The 22,213-nt window shown below is 42.4% G+C and overlaps 1 protein-coding gene across 4 annotated transcripts in view; it reads right to left on the bottom strand.

The window, feature by feature from the left end:
- The window catches only part of TAOK1 (TAO kinase 1), a 172,734-nt gene that overhangs the window by 139,654 nt on the left and 10,867 nt on the right, over positions 1–22,213 (bottom strand). Inside the window, exon 1 of one of the 4 annotated variants that reach the window (XM_056819567.1) lies at positions 5,088–5,218. The exons of 1 other annotated variant lie outside the window; for it this stretch is intronic. The gene's annotated coding sequence lies outside the window, so the exon portion shown is untranslated. Of the gene's footprint in view, positions 1–4,016; positions 4,251–5,087; positions 5,219–22,213 lie in introns of those variants that run through there. 2 more of the 4 variants (XM_056819570.1, XM_007485633.3) reach the window with 2 other exon arrangements.

Raw genomic sequence — 22,213 nt, 5'->3', positions numbered from 1 at the left:
GTTTCCTCATCTAGTAAAGTGTGAGACTTCCAAAAGAGCTCTCCATAATAAGATTCTCAGTTTCATAAACAACACTCTTCTCCTGCTCCACAATGGATATAGAAATGTTCATTTTTTATTTGGTTCAAGATTTTAACTGATGGTTATATCCAAAACAAAAATAAAGTAAAATGAAGAAAAACGAGGAAGGTGGACTAGATGACTTATAAGATCCCTCTTTAAGCTCTAAACCTCTGCTGTGATATGAAAATTATAGTCATAAAAGGTTCTTTTAACCTAAGTTGGTCTAAGTCATTAGACCTAAGTCATTAGAAGTACCTAAAAATTGTCACCTCCAACAGTAATGGATGTATATGGACATATTTTGATTATTAGACTCTTAAAAACCTAACTCCTATAAATAAGATTTGAAGACAGAACAGTAATAGGAATTTAGATTAAATTATAACTTCAAGTTCATCATTATGAATAACCATATGTTCATTCAACAAGGATGTTATTGAACCATGTCTACCTTCTTCACTCAATCATACTAAAAGATTTATTTTCTTATAGTCTTATAATAATAAAGTATAATCATGTAGCTTAGCTTATAGAATTATAGCTGGAAAGGACTTTAGAGGTAACCCAACTCAACTTCCTTATTTAAAGATGTAGAAACTGAGGCTGTGAATGACTGGCCAAAGGTCACTCTGGTGACAGTCAGCTCAATATCTGAAACAAGTCTTCCTGACTCCAAGCCCAGCACTCTATCTGATATATCATATCTTCTTTAAAAAGTACAAGAATTTGAAGGTATGTATTTTGTTAACAGCTTCTAAGAAGGATTCTGTTAAATGAAATACTTCAACATTTTCAATTTTATGCAAGTTGTACTCTATGAACTACATAACATTTACAGAAGGAAGAGGTTAGGTTTATTCAAGCATAACCCTGAACTGTGCTGCCAAGTACTTTTAAGATCTCTTAACAATGTTTCATTTTTACAAATTTAAATTAGGGAGACTGCAAAGAATTATTTTAGGTCACTTACAAGAGAAGGCTGATAAACATAAGATTTTTTTTTAAGTTCCTGAATAAAACAAAGAGTAAGGCAACCTAGAAATAAAACTTTATTATATCTGTATATATTGTTTATTTTTATAATTTCCAATAGCCATTCATTTCAACAGCTAACAGATATAACTATGAGATTTGCTAAGTATTAATGTTTATTAAAAACCAACAAATTCTTAAAATGAATATATACTTGATGGCTACTTAAGAGCATAATCAAAAGGAAACCAGGTTCTGCTTTTTTCTAATGTGTAGTAAACAAAAAAGTTTCTTCCTTAATGGTGGAAGAGCATTACAATATAGGTTAGTGACCTACCATGTACTTGCCTTGACATTTATTAAAAACATACACACAACCAAACCCTTTGACATACATTCACAACTCTTTGTGTTCATTGTTCTCCTCAAATGCGGATTGCAGAAAATAAAATAATTTTATTTTCATTTCATTCATGCTACATAGTTATTGGTCCTCTACCATGAATATTGCTTCTAAACATTCTTTCAACTTAAAGATTTCTGTATAAGTTTATATGTATAAGTTTTAAAATAAGCCAAACCTTTAATATATAACTGATATTCTGAAACTTAAGATAATGTTGGGATATCCTCATTTTGGTAAAATTTCAGATAATTCTTACAGTTTCTTCCATCTACAAAACATAAGAATTATAACTGAATTAAGAGTCTGATAAAGAATGCCAAAAAATTAAGTCATTAAAAGGGAATTCTGAGAAAAGAAGCAGTTGTGGAGAACAGGAAGTGATGTATAGTTGCCATTTTTGTTCATGAACTATTTATGAACATAAGACCTATAGTCAATCCATCTAAACTGATTTATCTTTTATACTGGCACCAAGGGTCATGTAGTAGCTATTTCAGAAAGATCTTTCTCCTATCTGAAACTTCCCTGAACTTATTCATTCATATTTTCAGTCTGTACCATGTTTTCCGCAGAGTCCCAAACATTTACTTAAAAAGCAGTACATGAGAAAGCTGACACAGACAATGGTAACTAAGAACTTGGAAAAGAGATGCCAAGACTAATTATTTTTGACCTTTAGAATAATAGCCAAATCAACTAAATGCAAAGAGTAAATAGTAAATTCAATATAGTTGGAAGACAGAGGTATTCAATGTAACATATACTGACTAAAACAAGGATCATTGTTCAAAACAACCTGGTTACTATCAACTTTATCAATAATATCCAAATATTCCCCTACCTTAAAACAAGTTTCACAATGCAAAACCAAGAGATTTAAAATACCACAGGTTTTTCTAGTCTATAAACATTTGCAAGATATACCACTAGCCATAGGTAGCATTTTTTGAGAGTTTGAAAGTAAATCATTCCCAAAATTAAAAAAACTGAAACAAGTTGAAAGCACCATATTTCTAATAAAACAATACAATTCAAATTTGTACATTAATAGTTCAAGATTTCCTGACATACATTGGAAAAAATTTTTTTTTAATTCTAGCAAGTTTTCAAAGGAGGGTACTGTTGTGTGTTTACTCCTACTGAAATGCTATTTTTCAAATATCCTAACTCTTAATATTCAAGAGATACCAAAATGTTTAATACACCAACACTTCTGGGCCTGGGGAAAATACTACCAGCAATAAATTCAGGAGAAATCATTTTTTAAACCAATGAAGCTTTCTTGGCAATAGAAGTTTTTAAGAAAGTTAATTTTGCCTTTTAAAAATAAACGTCTGGTCTACTGAGGGGTAACACATATCTATAGAACCAACAAGTGTTACCAAAAATCAGATTAAGAGATAGTTTGTTTTTAAAAAAGTAGCAAGCAAAAGGAAAAAAAGAAATTCAACCTAGTGGCTGTGGAATAAAACAGATCTTACAGGATAGTTTAATTAGATGAATTGCTATGTGAATCTATTCTTAAAAACAGGCACTCACTGCAGAAACAAATTTTCTGACAAGGATTACTTATGTAAATTTCTTGTCTTTATACACTTTACAGACTCAGTTACACCCCCCCCCCCTTCCCAAATCATCAGGAAGGAACAAATGCCCAGCATGTTACAAGTCACCCTGTAATCTTAAATCTTGATGAATTTCTTGTAACTACGCAAAGTCAGTCATTCTTACTGGGGAGAGGAAACGACAAAGCCATCTCATTTATGCCTCAAATCCAACCTGTTCACAAAGACGTCAATCTCACAGTAAAAACAATAAATAAGAGACAAACAGCAGAACTGCCCTGACACGGGAGTCAGGCCGAACGAGCCCTAACGTCTCTCTACAGAGAGTCCCATCCCAGGCATATTTCCCCAAGGCAGATCTGGGGGAAAGGGTGCACAGAGTGGGGGACGACACCCAGTTATCGATTAAAAGGCAGGAGTAACCTCTCCAAGGGAAGCGCCATTACCTCCCTCTCCCAGTTCCCCCTCCCTTCAGGGTAGCACGGGTTTGGGTATGGAGAAGCAACCTAGGACTTCTGCAGCATTGCAGCACGGAGAATGGGGTGGGGGGGAGGGGGAGAGACAGTCTTCTGCTCCCCCTCCAAAAGAAGGGCACAGACCCTTGGGGGTTGAGGGAGGAAAATGAATTGGCTGCGGATCCAAGCAAATCCAACGCATTCTCCCTTCCCACGGACACCCGGGCAGCGACAGGAGGGGGACCAGCAAAGGGAACGGGCCTGGAGCTTACAATTTGGGGGAGGGGGACCTCCACACCGTCCCCCCGGAGGACACACCTTCATTTAGATGTCCCCAAGGCCACCAGCGGGGGGTGAGGGGGAGGGGAGGTCAGCGCTCGCATCCTTCGGGTGTCCCCTCCACCAAAGAAGGCCTGGCTGGCTTCCGAACCCCCTCCCCCGAAGCCGGGATGACCCTCCCCCTTCGTGTGGCCTGGCCTGGCCTCCCCAGCGGGAAGTGGGGCTCAAGAAAGCCCCCGCCCTCCTCCTGGGTCCGAGTCCCGCAGGCTCACTTACCCTCTCGGCGACAGGCCTGGCCCGGGCGGGGTGAAGTGGGCAGCGGCAGACCCCCAGAGCCGATCTGCTCCGCTCAGTTCGGCCGAAGGAAGCGGCGAGGACAACGACGACGAGGAGGGTGAGGCGAAGGGGCCCGGCAAAGAGCCACCGCCCCCCACCCCGGGCGCCCCCGCCAGCCGCCCAGCCCGAGCTCTGCGACAAGGGGCGGGCCGGAGGGGGCCCGGCCCGGCCCGGCCCGGGAGGCGCCCGCCCTCAGCGCCGCCGGGCTCCGCAAAGATGGCGCGGGGAAGCGCGGGGAGCCGGGGCCGGGCCGGGCCGGGCCGCGCCGAGGAGGCCCTGCCGCCTCAGCGGCCGCCGCCGCCGGCCCAGGGGGCGCTCACAAAGGGACCGAGGCCGCGGGCGGGCGGGGCCGGGCTCCGGGCTGTGAGACCGTCAGGCTCGGGGTGCCTCGCGCTCTGCGCCTGGGACCGAGGCGGGAGGGCGGGGGCAGGGGCAGAGACGGGGCCGGGGCCGGGGCCGGGCCGGGGCGGGCTCGCGCCCCCTCCTCGCTTCGGGCGGCGGCGGCGACTGCGCCGGCGGGTTCGCGCTCCCTCCCTCGCGCTCGCGCTCGTTCTCCACCTCTCTCCCCTCCCTTCCCTTCTCTCCTCTCTCTCTTGGTAGCTCTCCCTGTGTCCCAGAGCCCTGAAGCCACAGAGCCCGGGTGCTGCCCAGCTTCCCCTCCCCCCTCCCTCCACCTCCCCGACACCACTCCCCTCCTCCTCCTCCTCCTCCTCCTCCAGCGCCTCCCCCTCCTCCCCCTCTACAGTCACCCCAGAGGCCGCTCTCGCGAGATTTCAAGCTGCCCGTCTGGGCCTGGCGCGACACCCAACACACACACACACTCACTCTCTCTTTCTCTTTCTCTCTTTCTATTTCTCTATCTCACACACACACACACACACACACACACACACACACACACACATACACACCCAGAGACCAGAATCTTCCCCCCTGCCCCACACACGCCTGTTTCCCTATTGGCAGCCCTGACAGGTTGGACTCCTCTCCCTCTCCGGTCAGGAATCTTACCTTGGAGCAGCTAGCAGGTGCTTGAAGCTCACTCAGAAGGGGCCGGTGGGACCCCAGGTGGGGCCGTTCCACCTCTGCCCATCTTTGTACGCACATCCGCTATCCCCACTGGGCATGCCAACCCCCGAAGGCTGCAAAGGAGGAGACTCTGTAATTGCCTTGGAAAGTGTCACACACACACACACACACACACACACACACAGCCTTAACTGACCCTAACCCTAACCGGGCACTGGGCACAGCGCTTTGCAAGTAGGCACTTAATAAATGCTTGGTGGGTTTTTTTTAGACCCTTACCTTTTCGGTCTTAGTATGAATTCGAAGACAGAAGGGAGGTACGGTCTAGGCAGATGAGGTTAAGTAACTTGCTCAGGGTCACACAGATAGGAAGTGCCTGGTCAAATCTGAACCCAGATCCTTGAAACTCCAGGCCTGGCCTCTATCCACTGTGCTGACTCATTTTCTGGTGCCCACCCATCCAGTCCCACAACCAGAAAGTGCCAGAAGTGTTTTATAAAGAACAGAGGGGAAGGAGTCAAATGCCCACGGAAGACCCGCCGAGGGGAAACCAGTTGTGGGGAAAGGATGGAGAAGGGAAAGTGACACCTTCTGGCTTCCTTGTCTTGAGGACCCTGGACAGTCTCCTGAACCCCTCCTTGTGTGTGCCCCCTCCAAGGACTGGAACTTGACAGCCGCTCCACCATGACAAGCTAGATACCCCTAGTCTACAGGAGTTTGAAAACATCCTGTTAGAAATGAATGCTGAAAAATAAATGAATATAAATAAATAATTTTAAAAAAGAAAATATTCTTATTTGAGAAAAAAGAAATTAATCCTGGTGGCCGAGTTGTATCCCAGAGGGAAGAACAAAATGCCTTTCGTCAAGGTGCTTCTTTTCTGAAAAGCCTCTGAGAGGCAGTTTGTGACTGTAGGAAGAAGAGATGGTCTTTGAGTCCGAAGACCTGAATTCAAATTCTGTTCCTGCCATTTCCTTAGAAACTGGAATCTAGTCCTGAAGTTCTCTGAGCCTCGGCTTCCTATTGTGTAAAATCAGTGTGGCCAGCTTGCCCTCTTTAGGCCACCAGTTAGGATGAACGTGCTTTACAGATGCTGGAATCAGAGTGACCTTCTTACTGCGCTATGGTAGGAGGGAGGAAGGCAAGGAGGTTTGGAGGACCCCAGAGGCTTGGAGGCTTCCCTTTCTGTATCCTAGGCTGCACTGGCTATAAAATTCAGACACCTTTATAGAAAGAGAGTGTTTTATAAAGAGATTAACCAACTGAGAGATAACCCCTGGTTATTTAGTAGTCCTGAAAAGCTACAGTATTCAGGTATCTGATTGTCGTTTAGAGCTGGAAAGGATATTATGTCATTAAGACCAACCCCTTTCTTTTACTAAGGCTCAAAGACCTAAAAGAGATGATTATGACTCGGACTTGCCCACAACCACATTTCCCAAGGATCAAAAGTGAGAGCTGAACCCGGGTTCTATGACCTCAAATTGGTCTCCTCCCCCCCACATGCTGCTTTTTCCAAGGAGGGGTCCTGAAGCTCTGCTTCCTGCAGAATGTGCAAAGCCCAAGCCTGGGCTGGTAAGTGGCTCAGTGGGTATTGCCAGAACTGGAAAATGGAGGTCCTGAGTTCAAATTTGGCCTCATCAACTTCCTAGCTGTCTGACCCTAGGCAAGTCATAGGGGGCTAGTGGATTGAGAGTCAGGCCCAGAGATGAGAGGTCCTGGGTTCAAATTTAGCCTCAGACACTTCCTAGCTGTGTGACCCTGGGCCAGTCACTTATCCAATACACAGTATTGATTCCAAGACAGAAGGTAAGGATCTAAAAAATTAAATTAAATTAAAAGAGCACAGGCCTAAATGTCAGGATGACCCCGGTCCTAGACACCAACTAGCCATGGAGCCCAGGACAAATTGACTGCTCTCTGTTCCCATTTCTATGTCTAAAAAATTGAAAGTGCTTGGACTAGATAATTTCCAAAATCCTTTCAAGCTCTAGAATTCTATGATTATGAATAGCATTCCTGGATTAGGAAAATGTGACACAGATTTAGATGTTAGAAAGGACCTTATAAATAATCTAATCCTACATTCTTCCTAATCCATAGTATCCTGAATAAATGCAATTCTAGGACTTTGAACTAGAAGACCCAGCCTTTGCTCACTCACTTTTCATTCTCTCACTTCCCCCTGATTATTATTTCCTCCCCTGCACCACCCACCTGACCATGTTTGTAGTATGTGTGACTAAAGAATAATGAGGCATTTCTGGTCTCATTACTTGATAATCACAGTTTATGCTTCAATAGAGTCAGTTTAGTACTATGGAAGGGGTACTGGTTCTCTAGGCCAAGGACTTGGGTTCAAATCCCATCCTTGATGTTTTCCATCTCTGTGAACTTTGGGCAAGTAATGATTTTAACCATCTGAACCTCAAGTTCCTTATGTGGAAAATGAAAGAGTTGGGGGTAGCTAGGTGGCAAAGTGTATACATTTGACTCTATAAATCTATAAATGAAACAGTTGTACTAGATTGCACCAGAAGTAACTTCTAACTCTAAATCTCTCCAAGTCTGAAGTCAAGAGGTCCTGGGTTCAAATTTGATCTCAGATCCTTCCTACCTGTGTCATCCTGGACAAGTCACATAACCCTATATACTTAGCCCTAGCCCTTCTGTCTTAGAGCTTTTGGAGAGAGAGAGAGAGAGAGAGAGAGAGAGAGAGAGAGAGAGAGAGAGAGAGAGAGAGAGAGAGAGAGAGAGAGAGAGAGAGAGAAATGAAAAAGAGAGAAAGAGAAAGAAAGAAATCAAAAACAAATTAAAAAGAAAGAAAAAGAGAAAGGAAAGAAGGAAGGAAGGAAGAAATGAAAAGAGTTGTATTAGATTGCCCCAGAAGTGACTTCCAATTCTAGATCTATAAACCATTGGCCCTTGATTCCACTGGAATGGGTAATCCTCACAGTCACTTCTATGAATAAATAAAATACCATTTGTTAAGCATTTATTATGTGCAGAGAAGTATGCTAAGTCCTGAGGATACAAACAGAAAAATAAGAACATTCCAGCCACTAAGGAGCTCACAGTTCTAATGGAGGAGACAACTCAGACAAAAGAGTTTAGCTGCAAGTCAGATGGAAAAGTCCCATGGTCCTTAGGATGCAAAAGATTCTGTAACTGGCAAAAAAGGTTTCACTGAGTAGGCATTTGATCGCTACTTGCTGATTGATGGTCTGGGAACCAACTTGGTAATGAGCCTTTCTGTATATAGCTGGGCAGGTGTTCCTAGGACAGATAAGTATCATTGGTAAAAAGTTGCCTCATTCTTTATCTATTTAGTGCCATACCCATTGAACTACCAAAATACTTCTTCACTGATTTAGAAAAAACCATAACAAAGTTCATTTGGAAGAACAAAAGATCAAGGATATCCAGGGAAATAATGAAAAAAAACACATATGATGGGGGCCTTGCAGTCCCTGACCTAAAACTATATTACAAAGCAGCAGTCATCAAAACAATTTGGTACTGGCCAAGAAACAGAAAGGAAGATCAGTGGAATAGACTGGGGGAAAGCGACCTCAGCAAGACAGTATACGATAAACCCAAAGATCCCAGCTTTTGGGACAAAAATCCACTATTCGATAAAAACTGCTGGGAAAATTGGAAGACAGTGTGGGAGAGACTAGGAATAGATCAACACCTCACACCCTACACCAAGATAAATTCAAAATGGGTGAGTGACTTAAACATAAAGAAGGAAACCATAAGTAAATTGGGTAAACACAGAATAGTATACATGTCAGACCTTTGGGAGGGGAAAGGCTTTAAAACCAAGCAAGATATAGAAAGAATCACAAAATGTAAAATAAATAATTTTGACTACATCAAACTAAAAAGCTTTTGTACAAACAAAACCAATATAACTAAAATCAGAAGGGAAACAACAAATTGGGAAAAAATCTTCATAGAAACCTCTGACAAAGGTTTAATTACTCATATTTATAATGAGCTAAATCAATTGTACAAAAAATCAAGCCATTCTCCAATTGATAAATGGGCAAGGGAAATGGATAGGCAGTTCTCAGATAAAGAAATCAAAACTATTAACAAGCACATGAAAAAGTGCTCTACATCTCTTATAATCAGAGAGATGCAAATCAAAACAACTCTGAGGTATCACCTCACACCTAGCAGATTGGCTAACATAACAGCAAAGGAAAGTAATGAATGCTGGAGGGGATGTGGCAAAGTAGGGACATTAATTCATTGCTGGTGGAGCTGTGAACTGATCCAACCATTCTGGAGGGCAATTTGGAACTATGCCCAAAGGGCGACAAAAGAATATCTACCCTTTGACCCAGCCATAGCACTGCTGGGTCTGTACCCCAAAGAGATAATGGACACAAAGACTTGTACAAAAATATTCATAGCTGCGCTCTTTGTGGTGGCCCAAAACTGGAAAACGAGGGGATGCCCATCAATTGGGGAATGGCTGAACAAACTGTGGTATATGTTGGTGATGGAATACTATTGTGCTCAAAGGAATAATAAAGTGGAGAAGTTCCATGGAGACTGGAACAACCTCCAGGAAGTGATGCAGAGCGAGAGGAGCAGAACCAGAACATTGTACACAGAGACTAATACACTGTGGTATAATCGAACGTAATGGACTTCTCCATTAGGGGCGGTGTAATGTCCCTGAACAACTTTCAGGGATCCAGGAGAAAAAAAAACACCATTCATAAGCAAAGGATAAACTATGGGAGTGGAAACACCGAGAAAAAGCAACTGCCTGAATACAGAGGTTGAGGGGACATGACAGAGGATAGACTTTAAATGAACACTCTAATGCAAATACTATCAACAAAGCAATGGGTTCAAATCAAGAAAACATCTAATGCCCAGTGGACTTACGCGTCGGCTATGGGGGGTGGGGGGGAGGAAAAGAAAATGATCTATGTCTTTAACGAATAATGCTTGGAAATGATCAAATAAAATATATTTAAAAAAATGGATATTTTTAGCTGTTGTATTATTTAAAAAAAAAAAAGTTGCCTCATTCCAACCTGAGATAATCTGTATAGAGATAGCTCTCAATAATAATCCTAAAATCTTAGAACTAAGTTTGGAAGAAATCTTAGAGGTCATGTAGTCTAACCCCCTTGTTTTGTAAATAAAAAAAAAAATTCAGGCTTTAAGAAATTAAGTGACTTGTCTTACTTAGGTCATATAGAAAATAAGTGGGTAAGATGGGATTTGAACCCAGGGCCCTCATTCCAAGTCCAGTGCTCTTCCCACCAGATTGCATGGCCTTCCTACATTTACTTGACTCGATTTCCTTCCAGTTTGTTTTACATTGAACCAATGATATTGAACATTGAAGTAGGTTACCTTCCTAAATCTTGGACAACTGAATGAATGGTAGTAATCTGGAACTGGGACTGGAATCTGGAAATGGAAGTAATCAGCACTATGTGGGATTTGAGGGGTCATGTAATCCAGTCCTATCCAAACTTGTTTTACACATGAAGAAGAAATTGTAGAGGGGGAAGCTGGGTAGCTCAGTGGATTGAGAGTCAGGTCTAGAGACAGGAGGTCCTGGGTTCAAATTTGACCTCAGACACTTCCCAGCTGTGTGACCCTGGACAAGTCACTTGACCCCCATTGCCTAGCCCTTACCACTCTTCTGCCTTGGAGCCAATACACAGTATTGACTCTAAGATGGAAGGTAAGGGTTTTAATAAAATAAAATAAAATAAAATAAAAAAGAAATTATAGAGCCAGAGAGAGAAGAAGACTTGTCTGAGATCCCATAAGTAAGCATCCAGCTAGACAAACCATGAACCAGACCCTCTGACTTCAAATCCAATGCTCTTTCCCCATCCTTTGTTAGGTAGTGGGATGACTGAAGAAACTAATTCAGTGCGAAATGGTGAGTGCAATAAATGACAGGAAGAATCTCCTCATAAAAGAAGAATCTAGATTGAGAAAAGAGACCTGAAATTTCAGGACATTTCAGGGGACAGAATCCAGGGAAGTCAAGAAATCAAAATGCAGGTATTTACATATGAATGTCAGAGAGAGAGGGAGAGAAGAGGCAGAAGGGGGGGGAGAAGAGAGAGAGGGAGGGAGAGAGAGAGAGAGAGAGAGAGAGAGAGAGAGAGAGAGAGAGAGAGAGAAGGAGGGAGAGAGAGAGAGAGAGAGAGAGAGAGAGAGAAGGAGGGAGAGAGAGAGAGAGAGAGAGAGAGAGAGAGAGAGGGAGAGAGAGAGAGGGAGAGAGAGAGAAAGAAGAGAGAGAGAGAGAGAGAGAGAGAGAGAGAGAGAGAGAGAGAGAGAGAGAGAGAGGGAGGGAGGGAGGGAGGGAGGGAGAGAAGAGAGAGAAAGAGACCGAGAGACAGAGAAAGAACGCCATTATATCTGCTTGTGGATTTATATGTAGATATAGGCACTGTACGATTCAGGAAAAGGTGTTGATGGGCAGACATGATTCTGTGTGGGTAGGAACTAGGTCTAATTTTTCCTCATACTGCCTAGACTGTGTCACACATACAAGAGAGCTTAGTCAATTCACCTCAATTATCATTTACTGGGCACCTCCAGTACCTGTCAGAAGCAAGGGCAAAATGAAGCAAGAAGCCCCAAATCCTGCCTCTGGTACATATTACCTGTGTCATCAGGGACAAGTCACTTAATCTATCTAAGTTCTACCTAGGCTAGTAGATAAATCCAACCAAAAAATAAACAAGAAAGAAGGAGGTAAATAGAACTTTAGAAAAGTTGATATGATAGACCTGTAGAGAAAACTGAATGGATAAAGAAAGGAATATTCCTGTTCCTCAGCAATACCTGGCTCCTTCACAAAAAGTGACCGTGTAATAGGGCCTAAAAATCTCACAACTAAATGTAAAAAGCAAAAATATTAAATGCATGTTTCGGACTATAACGTAATAAAAATTATATTCAACAAAAAGCAACAGGACTAAAAAGTAATTGGAAATTAAATAATCTCATCCTAAAGAATGAATATGTATGTCAAAGAACAGATCATAGAAACAGTTATACATAGGCTAGAGGTCATAGGATTGACACTGATGGAGGGAATCCCCATACTAAGAAATCATAGGTGATGTGCTATTATGTTGATATGTCTATAGCAAACAGACTCTAAAAAATCTAAGCATCATTTTCCTTCCCTGTAAACTAACGGATTAGACTAACTGTTCTCTAAAGGGTTGTTGCAATTGTTAAACAGTCATCTGACTCTTTGTGACCCAACAGCCTTACCCATAGGGTTTTCTTGGGAAAGATACTGAAGTAGTTTGCCATTTCCTTCTTTTGTGTGTCCTCATTTTACAGATGAGGAAACTGAGGCAAAGAGGGTTAAATGACTTGCACAGGGTCACACAGCTACTAAGTGTCTGAGGCCAGATTTAAACTCAGATCTTCTCAACTAAAGACCCAATATGCTCCATCCACTGTACCCCCTTGGTACCCTCTAAAAGTCTAGGTAATGTAAAATAATGGAGAACGTGTTGGTCTTGAAGACAGGAAGACCTGGGTTTGAATTTGCCTCTAGCACATTACCTTTGAGATCCTGGGCAGGTTACTTCAGCATCTTTCTAAGCCTCAACTTCTTCATTTTTAAAGTGATCAATAAGCATTTATTTGCCAGGGCTGGAGTCAGAAGGACCTGGGTTCAAATCTGTACTCAGACACTTCCAAGTTGTGTGACTCTGGGCAAATCACTTAACCCCATTTGCCTAACCCTTGCCCTTCTGTCTTAGAGTTGTTTCTGAGACACAAAGTGAGGTTTTGTGTTTTTTTTTTTAATATATCAAACACTTACTATTGTGCCAAACACTGTACTGAGGATTCAAAGAAAACCAAAACCACTTCTTGCTCCAAAGAAGTTTATAGCCCAATAGAGGTGACAATATGTAAACAATGTTGTATAGACAAGCTATAGTCAGGATAAATTGGAGATAATCAACAGAGAGAAGGCCCTGGTATTACGAGGGGTATCGGGAGAAGCTGAAGAAGGTGGAATTTTAGAGGAAACTTGAAGGAAGCCAGGGAAGCCGAGAGACAGAGATGAGAGAGAGCATTCCAGGCAGTCGGGAGAAATAGTGAAAATGCCCAGAATCTAGGAATGGGCTGTCTTGAATGAGAAGAGGCAAAAGGTCATTGTCACTAGATTGAATAGTATGTAGAAGGTTTGGGGTTCAAATTGGGCTTCGTGTCTAAAGATGTGTGACCCTGGCCAAATCACTTAACTCCCATTGCCTTGCCCTTACCATTCTTCTGCCTTGGAACTGATAGTAACAATTCTAAGACAGAAGGGGGTTTTTAGTTTTGTTTTGTTTTCAAGAGTATATATGGGTCAGGGCAGCTGGGTGGCTCAGTGGATTAAGAGCCAGACCTAGAGATAGTTGGTCCTAGGTTCAATTCTGGCTTCAGACATTTTCTAGTTGTGTGACCCTGGGCAAGTCACTTGATCCCCATTGCCTAGCCCTTACCACTCTTCTGCCTTGGAGTCAATATTGACTCCAAGATGGAAGGTAAGGGTTTAATTTTAAAAAGAGTATATGGGGGTGAATACGGAATAAGAAAACTGGAAAAATAGGAGTCAGATAATGGCAGGCTTTAAAAGCCAAACAGATAATTTTATATTTTATCCTGGAGGTAATAGGGAGCCACTCAAGTTTATTGAGCGGGAGAGTGACAGTATCAGACCTGAGTTTTGGGGAGATTAATGTGACTGTGGAGTAGAAAATAGATCAGAGAGGAGGAAAACTTGAGGCAAGAAGATCAAGCAGCAGATTCTTTCTTTCTTTTTTTTTAAACCTTTAACTTCCATCCTAGAATCAATAGTATGTATTGATTCCAAGGCAGAAGAGCAATAAGGACTAATTATCGAGGGGTAAGTGACTTGCCCACAGTCACTACAGCTAGCAGTAGGTTATTTCAGAAGTCCAGAGGACAGATATTGAGGGCCTGCATCAGAGTGATAGCAGTGTCAGAAGAGAGAAGAGGTGGGGGTTGTAGGGACAGCTTGAATGTGAGAGATATTGCAAAGGAAGAAATGACAAGACAATGGGTTTGATATGAAGGGTGAGAGAGTGAGAAGTTGAGGGAGACACAGGCTGTGGGCTTGGGTGAATAGGAAAATGGTGATGCCAAAAACAGTAAGAGAAAAAGTTAGGAAGAGCAGAGAGCTAGAAAGAGAAGTGAATTCAGTTTGAGATACATTGAATTTAAGACATCTACCGGACATCCATTTTGGGATGTCCAATAGGCAGCCGGAGACTCACAGGGTGTCAGCAGAGAAGTTAGGGCACAATAAGTAGACCTGAGACTCATCAGCATAGAGATGATCATTGAATCCATGGGAACCAATGAGATCACCATCAAAAGAAATAGTATAGAGGGAGAAGAGAAGAGGACAGAGGCCACAGCCCTGGGTAACACCCACTATTAGCAGTGACCCAGATGATAATCTAGAAGAGGATGGCAGATAAATAAGAGAAGAATCAGGGAAAGAATAGTGTAGGAAACCCAGAGAGAAAGAAAGATCAAGGCAATACTTGGTACTTGTAGCAACTACCTCATGGGACTGTTAGAAGGCTTGTTAAGTTTAATGAGATAGTGTTTATAAGACTTACAAATCTGAAGGCTCTTAACAGTGTCAAGTATGATTCCAGGTGTTTCAGTCCTCTTTGTGACCCCATTTGGTGTTTACTGGACAAAGATACCAAAGTGGTTGCCATTTCCTTCTTCGACTCATTTTACAGATAAGGAAACTGAGGCGAACAGGGCGAAGCAACTTGCCCAGGGTCACAGAGTTATTAGTAAGTGTCTGAGGCTAGATTTGAACTCAGGAAGATGAGCATTCCTGGCATCCTATTCACTTCACCACCCAGCTGCCCCACTTTTGAGTGTTAGAGACAACTAAAAGTTAACTGATTAATGTGCATTTAAGTATAAAGGTGCACATAGACTGTGAGTGAACCTAACTCTGCTCAGGGATTCCCTGGGACTAATTACTAAATTGGGGAAATAATTGGATGCCTCGTAGAAATACCTACATCAAGCTGGGAGCCGGACACAAATTTGATGAAACCACGTTGAGAAAATGCCATCCTGGCCATGTAGAATTGACTGTCCAGTAGAGTCAAGTGTGTGGGAAGGGAAGGGAGTTGGTGAGAAATGTGTGCCTTTGAATTCCCAGCTTGGAAACCAAGGGTGAGGCTCTCTGAGGGGAAGATACCATCAGAAAAATTACTAGAAGCTCACCTCGCCATAAGCGTTTATCAGCCCATGTATCGTCTCCATCTGGCTTTGTCTTTAGGGCTGGGGCCAATCAGCTGAGGGGGAATTTCCCAACCTAGCCTTTAAGCTGGCAATCATTCTTTAGGGTTTGGCTGTCACACATCTCCCAGGCATGTTTGCAGTGGGCCACCTGACATTTTAATTGCTTTAAATAATACAAAAGTAAAGCCAGCCACATGCCAATGAGGCCGATCAAAAGCAAAGCCTTTTTTTTTTTACTTTTTTGAATCTGAATTTCCCTACAGCATTGTCTGACTTGGGATAGTCTTGAAAAACCCTGTGTCTGGGAATGTATAGATTTAAAACTCAATGAAGGGTGAGCACTTAGCCGGCGTGCTTTTAAGAGGAATAGACCCACAAGTGACTCCTTACCCAGAATTCACTCAATCTCATGTATTTACCAGATAAGTATCCAGGCAAGAGGTGAATAAATTAATCATGTCCATGAACCTGAGGCTAAAAGAAATTAGGGGATAGGTGGATAAGAATTTAAATAGGCAAACCCACAGCCCTGGCATTCTATTTTTATAGACAACTCATGTTCTCTGCCCTCAGCTGCATCATGGGCAGGATATTAGTAAGTATGGAAAGGGCTGGGCAACATGCTTGTGGGCTGAGAATTCCAGGGAATGTATCTTCAGGGCAAATTAAAGTTCTTAATCAGGTCCAGCCCTACTCTTTGCGGGGTACATGCCAACACAAAAGTTCTTCCAGAATCCCTATCATGCCAACGCTATATATGTCAAGGACAAATAGAACACAGCAAAGAGAATACAAAATGATATGATGATGAGTACATCTGGAATTATTTGGGAGCCTCAGTTTCCATCTATCAAGTAGATGGAAAAAATTTAGACAGTCCAGATAGTATGTGTGTGTGTTGTATAAGCCCTTACCTTCTGTCTTAGCTGTGATAATTGGTTTGAAGGCAGAAGAGTAGTAGTAAGGGCTAGACAATAAGGGTTAAGTGTGGGCTGAAAGATGGGAGGTCCTGGGTTCAAATCTGGTCTCAGACACTTCCTAGCTATGTGACTCTGGGCAAGTCACTTAACCCCTATTGCCTAGCCCTTATCATTATTCTGCTTTAGAACCAATATGTAGTATTGATTCTAAGGTGGGAGGTAAAAGTTTTTTTAAATATCAGGGTTAAGTGACTTGCCCAGGGTCATACAGCTTGGAAGTATATGAGGACAGATTTGAACCTAGAGCCTCCTGACTCCAGGACTGGGTCTCTATTCATTGAGATAACCAGCTATCCCAAAATGTGTGTTTAATGAATACTTCAAGCTAGATGTCTCATAGGCATCTCAAACTCAGCATATCCAAAAGAGAAGTTTCTTATTTCAGAAGAGAGATCTACAATCTGGCCTTGCCTCCACAGTCTCCCTCCCTCCCTTATCCAATCAGTTGCCATATCTTATCTTTTCCATCTCCAGGTCTCCCCATTCTCAGCTTTACTTTCTTTACTCTGAATTTCCACTCCACTAGACATTTAGACTAGGCTCTGATAGGGCGACTTTTGTCTTCTCTTTCATGGGACTTACCACACTGAGGAATAGGGTAGGTAGCCTCCCTTTTTCCAGTACCCCTTAATTTGCCATTTTCCCTCACTAGCATGTTAGAACCCCAGTGACAGGGGTTGTACCTTTTGCTTGTAATTGTATCTCTAGTGCACTTAATTGTTGTTCAGTGGCATCCAACTTGGTAAAGATACTAGAATATTTTGCTATTTCCTTCTCCAATGAATTAAGGCAAGATGGGATTTAAGTCTCTTGCCCAGAGTCACACAGCTATGTCTGAGGCCAGATTTGACCTCAGGTCCTCCCAAATTCAGGTCTGACCTTCTATCCATCAAGCTATCTAGCTGCCTTGAACAATACATGTTCTTTTTTCCTTCCTTCCTTCCTTCCTTCCTTCCTTCCTTCCTTCCTTCCTTCCTTCCTTCCTTCCTTCCTTCCTTCCTTCCTTCCTTCTTTCTCTCTCTTTTTCTTTTTCTTTCTTTCTTTCTTTCTCTTTCTCTTTCTCTCTTTCTCTCTCTCTCTCTCTTTCTTTCTTTCTTTCTTTCTTTCTTTCTTTCTTTCTTTCTTTCTTTCTTTCTTTCTTTCTTTCTTTCTTTCTTTCTTTCTTTCTTTCTTTCTTTCTTTCTTTCTTTCTTTCTTTCTTTCTTTCTTTCTTTCTTTCTTTCTTTTCCCTGACTTAGAATATCAATAGTAAGTATCAGTTCCAAGACAGAAGAGCTATAAGGGCTAGGGAGTTGGGACAAATGACTTGCCCAGGGTTACACAGCTAGGAAGAGTCTGAGGCCAAATTTGAACCCAGAACCTCTAAACTCCAGGCTTGGACCTCTATCTATTGTGACACCTAGCTGCCCCCCAATTAGCTTTTATGAAAGGATATTTGCTTCAAAGATATAAACAAGAAGAAAAACACAGACATCTCCTAAACACTTGCAGGCCTATCTCTTCTATACCAACTTCAGTATCTGGGGATATGGGGCTTAGACTTAAGTTCTATTCTTAGTTCCTATTCTTAGCATTGGTCCCACCAAGGTCACATCCAAAAGCAGAATTGCTGCTGAATGAGTTCCTGCCTTAGGGAACCCATCAGAATGGGTGCCAAAGGTTGCTTCTAACGATCACTCCTTGCTTTTTAGGGCATCAATGCTGATCTAGTTACAAAACCTGGATGCTGGAAGACTGGAAGGCCTAGATGTCCATATACTCACTCTCTTGAGGCATTGTTGAACCTCATGAGGTTGTAGTCTCCCATCCCTTCTCCTAAAATGGGAAAGAACAAATGCGGCATTTGTGCATGTATGGGGTGTAGTGGAATGACTGTTGGTAAAGTCTGAGGTGGTCGTTATTTTGCAGTCATGTCTGACTCTCTATGACCCCATTTGGGGTTTTCTTGGCAGAGATCCTAGAGTGGCTATTCCTTCTCTAGCTCACTTGATAGATGAGGAAACTGAGGCAAACAGTATGAAGTGACTTGTCTAGGGTCACACAGCTAGTAAGCATCTGAGATCAGACCTGAATTCAAGAAGATGAGTCATCCTGATTCCAGACCCAAAGCTCTATCCACTGCACCAACTAGGTACCTCTAGATGTTAATATTTTTCCTGTTTTATAGACAAAAAATCTGAGGCAAAGGTAAAGTGACTTGCCCAGGGTCACACAGCTAGTAAGCATCTGAGATCAGACCTGAATTCAAGAAGATGAGTCATCCTGATTCCAGACCCAAAGCTCTATCCACTGCACCAACTAGGTACCTCTAGATGTTAATATTTTTCCTGTTTTATAGACAAAAAATCTGAGGCAGAGGTAAAGTGACTTGCCCAGGGTCACACAGCTAGTAAGCATCTGAGATCAGACCTGAATTCAAGAAGATGAGTCATCCTGATTCCAGACCCAAAGCTCTATCCACTGCACCAACTAGGTACCTCTAGATGTTAATATTTTTCCTGTTTTATAGACAAAAAATCTGAGGCAAAGGTAAAGTGACTTGCCCAGGGTCACACAGCTAGTAAGCATCTGAGATCAGACCTGAATTCAAGAAGATGAGTCATCCTGATTCCAGACCCAAAGCTCTATCCACTGCACCAACTAGGTACCTCTAGATGTTAATATTTTTCCTGTTTTATAGACAAAAAATCTGAGGCAGAGGTAAAGTGACTTGCCCAGGGTCACACAGCTAGTAAGCATCTGAGATCAGACCTGAATTCAAGAAGATGAGTCATCCTGATTCCAGACCCAAAGCTCTATCCACTGCACCAACTAGGTACCTCTAGATGTTAATATTTTTCCTGTTTTATAGACAAAAAATCTGAGGCAAAGGTAAAGTGACTTGCCCAGGGTCACACAGCTAGTAAGCATCTGAGATCAGACCTGAATTCAAGAAGATGAGTCATCCTGATTCCAGACCCAAAGCTCTATCCACTGCACCAACTAGGTACCTCTAGATGTTAATATTTTTCCTGTTTTATAGACAAAAAATCTGAGGCAGAGGTAAAGTGACTTGCCCAGGGTCACACAGCTAGTAAGCATCTGAGATCAGACCTGAATTCAAGAAGATGAGTCATCCTGATTCCAGACCCAAAGCTCTATCCACTGCACCAACTAGGTACCTCTAGATGTTAATATTTTTCCTGTTTTATAGACAAAAAATCTGAGGCAAAGGTAAAGTGACTTGCCCAGGGTCACACAGCTAGTAAGCATCTGAGATCAGACCTGAATTCAAGAAGATGAGTCATCCTGATTCCAGACCCAAAGCTCTATCCACTGCACCAACTAGGTACCTCTAGATGTTAATATTTTTCCTGTTTTATAGACAAAAAATCTGAGGCAGAGGTAAAGTGACTTGCCCAGGGTCACACAGCTAGTAAGCATCTGAGATCAGACCTGAATTCAAGAAGATGAGTCATCCTGATTCCAGACCCAAAGCTCTATCCACTGCACCAACTAGGTACCTCTAGATGTTAATATTTTTCCTGTTTTATAGACAAAAAATCTGAGGCAAAGGTAAAGTGACTTGCCCAGGGTCACACAGCTAGTAAGCATCTGAGATCAGACCTGAATTCAAGAAGATGAGTCATCCTGATTCCAGACCCAAAGCTCTATCCACTGCACCAACTAGGTACCTCTAGATGTTAATATTTTTCCTGTTTTATAGACAAAAAATCTGAGGCAGAGGTAAAGTGACTTGCCCAGGGTCACACAGCTAGTAAGCATCTGAGATCAGACCTGAATTCAAGAAGATGAGTCATCCTGATTCCAGACCCAAAGCTCTATCCACTACATCACCTAGGTACCTCTAGATGTTAATATTTTTCCTGTTTTATAGACAAAAAATCTGAGGCAAAGGTAAAGTGACTTGCCCAGGGTCACACAGCTAGTAAGCATCTGAGATCAGACCTGAATTCAAGAAGATGAGTCATCCTGATTCCAGACCCAAAGCTCTATCCACTGCACCAACTAGGTACCTCTAGATGTTAATATTTTTCCTGTTTTATAGACAAAAAATCTGAGGCAGAGGTAAAGTGACTTGCCCAGGGTCACACAGCTAGTAAGTGTCTGAGATCAGATCTGAATTTAAGAAGATGAGTCATGAACTCAGGAAGATGAGTCTTGCTGACTCTAGTCCCAGCACTCTATCCACTGAGCCACCTAGCTGCCCCAAAGTCAGAAGAACTTAGTTCAGATCCTAGCTTTGCCCCTTTCTGTTTGTGTGACCTTGGGCAAATCACAATTCCTCTGGATCTGTTTCTTCATCTGTAAATGAAGGGGCTGGATTAGATGATCCCTAAGGTCCCTTCTGACTCTAAATCTAAGATTGTATTATCTCTTCAGCCCTTTATACTTTTGTTAAAGTCTTTTCAAACTCCTACAATCCTTTCCGCAGCCCCAAAAGGTAGGTAGGGCATGCATCCGTAGAATACCTAGTTGACACAATAGGGATAGAAGACTCCAATAGGATAGCAGAGGAGAGTACCTGGTCCATTTGTCAGAGTAAAACAGCAGCAGCAGCACAGGAGGTAGGTGTCTGCCAGACACACACAAGTCAGCCTCCGGGAACAGCTGCCAGCCTGAAGCATCTGGCAAATGCAACAGCCTCGGAAAGGAAGTGCCCATCAGTCAGACACCTGCTGCTGGAGTGAGAGCAATGGCAAAGAAACCTGCCGTGTGTTCCACATCTCTATCCTGCATCTCCCTATTACATAAGCTGTTCCGTTAGCTGTTGGCCTATGGTACAGGGGCCACTGGCTTGTGTTCCCAATACGAGATGGAGTGGCAGGGAAAGTGATCAAAGGAAAGAAAGATTGTTGGGACCTGGTACATTTTGGTGCCTACTTGACACTAGTTGGCCAGTTGCTGGATATATTAGAATGGGGATTCCTTTGGCATGTGAATTGGACCAGATAGAGACTGAGGACCCTTCTGTCAGATTCTTTGATTTCCTTTGAGGTTATATTAAAATCTACACACTGTCTTTGGCTCTGAGTGACTTAGAATAAATAGTTCCTTTTGTGAAACAAAAACTTAAAAACAACCTTTGGAAAAAACAAAAACAACCTTTGTAAGCTGACCAACTTCCATGATTATTAAGAAGGTTGATTTAAACACTATCCACAGGGGCAGCTAGGTTGCTCAATGGTTAGAGCTCCAGGCAGAGTCCAGAGGACCTGGGTTTAAATCTAGCCTTAGACACTTCCTAGCTGTGTGATCCTGGGCAAGTCACCTAACTCCATTTGCCTAGTCCTTGCCCTTCTATCTTAAAGTAATTGCTAGCATAGAAATGAAGGGTTTTTTTTTTATTCCCACATATATCTTTGGAAGTTATAAGATCATAATTATAGAGCTAGAAGAAATATTAAAGGCTATGTAGGCCAATCTCTTTATTTTATGGATAAGGAAACTGAGGCTCAGGGATTTAAGTGACTCATTCAGTCACAAAGGTTCTTGAGTTTTAGAGGTAGGATTGAATCCATATCCTTTAATGAAGAGCCAATGTTCTTTCCACTATACAACACTGTTTTACATTGGATCCCCCATTAGATTGGGAGCTCCTCGGAGGGAGAGACTATCTTTCCCCTTTATTTGTACCCCTAGCATTTAGAACAATGCCTGGCATACAATAAGCATTTAATTAACGCTTATTGACTATTGGTGTGGACAGATTGTTGAATTTGGTTGGAGTTAGAAAGACTTGAGTTTGCTTCCCCTCAGATACTTCCTAGTTGCCAAAGACTTTTGGCCAAGTCCCTTCACCATTTTGTGCCTCAGTTTCCT

Source organism: Monodelphis domestica, chromosome 2 (assembly GCF_027887165.1).
Source record: "Monodelphis domestica isolate mMonDom1 chromosome 2, mMonDom1.pri, whole genome shotgun sequence".
NCBI lineage: Eukaryota > Metazoa > Chordata > Mammalia > Didelphimorphia > Didelphidae > Monodelphis > Monodelphis domestica.
Note: the sequence above shows the minus strand (reverse complement) of the source record. Positions and strands in the feature narration are given on the sequence as shown.